The following is a 2,296-nucleotide window of genomic DNA, read 5'->3' on the forward strand; positions in this document are numbered from 1 at the left end:
GGGGCTGAGCGCGGCCGCCAGCGCGGCGCGGCCCCGCTCCGTCCGCCCGCGGAGCGGCTGGCGTTGTCGGGGAGTCGGTGCCTGCGCCGCTGGAGCTGTTATCGCTGCGTGGCCGTTGCTTTTCGGTGGCAGAATAAGCGCTTTGTTCAGGCAGGTCTAAGCTTTAGCTAGGGGAAGGCAGCTTTCGCTGAAAAAACCCAGTGTTACCTAGGCAAGGAGAAATTTTAGATCCGCATGTGTGCTGCTGCAGTCCCCTTGAGAGACTCTAAAAGGTCGTTCAAAAGCAGCAGTTTCTCTGGAGGAGGCCGGCTGGCCCTGAGGGAGAACGCGCCCCAGGACGGGAGAGGGGTGGCCTTGGCGGGCCGGGCGATGCCGAGCAGGTCTCTGGCTAGGCCAGCGTGCGGGTGCTAAGGGCAGAAGTGCGGGTCTGCAGCGCGGCTGGGTTTTGAGGCGCACCGCCGAGGCGCAGGCTGCCGGAGCCGTCCTGCTGCTGGCGTGTTGTGCAGGCAAGGAGAGGATCTTCCGCAGCACAAAAACAGATGATGTACTCGAGAGGAGCCCTGCGAGAGCGACTGCTTTTCCCTTAGCCCTGGCCTGTGAGCACCTCTGGAGACTGGGGCCGAGGTTTATTGCCCCTGCCCGATCCCTCCCTTTGAGGATGGAGATCTCCTGAACTATACTGTCCAAATTGTTACCTCTTTTATTCAGGATTGCGCTCATTTTCATGACTATGCAAATACACCGATCTGTATCAGCCCACAGAGCAGTTCGGGAGAGCAGAGTTTGGCTCAGGGAGCTCAGACAGCAATTGCTGGACAAATGTTTCCCATATCCTCTCCTCCTCGTGAACCACGGTTCCTCATACCAGTAAGACCATGGAGCTTTAGTTTTTGTTATGTTTGTCAAGAGAAGCTGACAGTTATGAATGGGCTTACCAAAATAAATTTACTCCTCTAAAAGTGGACATGTTTTTAAAAATAATACTCTGCTCTCCAAAATATGTATGTGGCAGGATTAGCTATTCAAGGTTGTAACAGCTGTTTCTGGAACACAAATAAGTCCTTTCTTCATTCCCAATTATAGCTGTTTGAGGGCACCTTAGAGAAATTTCAGTTTTTCAGTTTGGTAAGGTTTCTTTTGTGAATAACTTACTTTTGTAAAGGGAGTTAGTGACTAAGCAGGTTTTTYGGATACCCTTCCCCTAACCCAGCTCCCGCGGTAGAAACGTACATGAACGTGTCTAGGGTGTTATTTGCTCTTTGGCTGTCAGTAACATTTTAAAAGATTATTCTTTTCATTTTTTTTTCCTATCCCATCTTTCTATAACACTCCATGAGCCACTGAGTCGCCTATCTTCAGTAATCACCTTAAAGCCTCTATTTTTCTCTTTGGCGTATATGCCTGACTTCCTCTGCAAAGCATTCTGTGATATTCACTATGAAGAACGGTGGATGCAAGGAAATGTTTCACTGGCATGCAATGCTGATGCAGAGAAAGGAAGCTAACTGCTGACTTTCTGCCCATGCATTGCCCCTTCTCATTTCTGTGTGTGAGGAGAGGGATGCACAGCTGGTAAAATGGTATTGCAAGAGAGCATCTTTTCATACAGAAGGTTAGGTTTTAGTAATATGGAGACAGTGACAGAAACTATTCAGGATCAGGAATGTCCAATCAAGTGGCAAGACCGTAATTATGTATTTCCAGGTCATGTAGCAGATGGCATCGGGGTTCCCCTTGTTTCCTACCAGGCCCATTCGTTAGAGTCATTCCTCTGAACCACCGTAAGGAAGAAAAGACAACTGTGAGTTCTGGTACCTGCTGTAAAAGCTGTATGACTTCATTGCATTTATGTTGACCATAACATAGAATCAGAGCAGCAAAAGAAAAAAAGAAGTTGAAGGGCAGGCAGAAAGGGAAAGCCGTATCTTTAATCATTTCTTGGTGAGATAAGAAGAGAGTAAGCTTATCATGTGGAATGACACTGCTAGGCCATTCCAGAGGGCAGGAATGTGCAACAGGGTTTACTAAGATGGAGGAAGAAAGTCTCTTGGGTATGTTACCCAATTCCAGGGTTTCTTTTCCTACAAACATAGACCCACTGGGAGATGGGACACAACCGCTGAGAGAGTCCCAGAATGGCAGATTGTGGCCTAAGAAAAGCTCAGGCTGCCAAGTCAGTCTAGGACATAATGACAGCTTTCTGCAGGGGGGGTGGGGGGAGACACCCCTAAACAACAGCAAACCCCAGGATTCGGGATTGCAGGTTACCCCAAAGCATCCATAACTATAAGTAGCA

The sequence above is a fragment of the Apteryx rowi genome, unplaced genomic scaffold, assembly GCF_003343035.1.
Source record: "Apteryx rowi isolate R43461 unplaced genomic scaffold, aptRow1 scaffold_12, whole genome shotgun sequence".
NCBI lineage: Eukaryota > Metazoa > Chordata > Aves > Apterygiformes > Apterygidae > Apteryx > Apteryx rowi.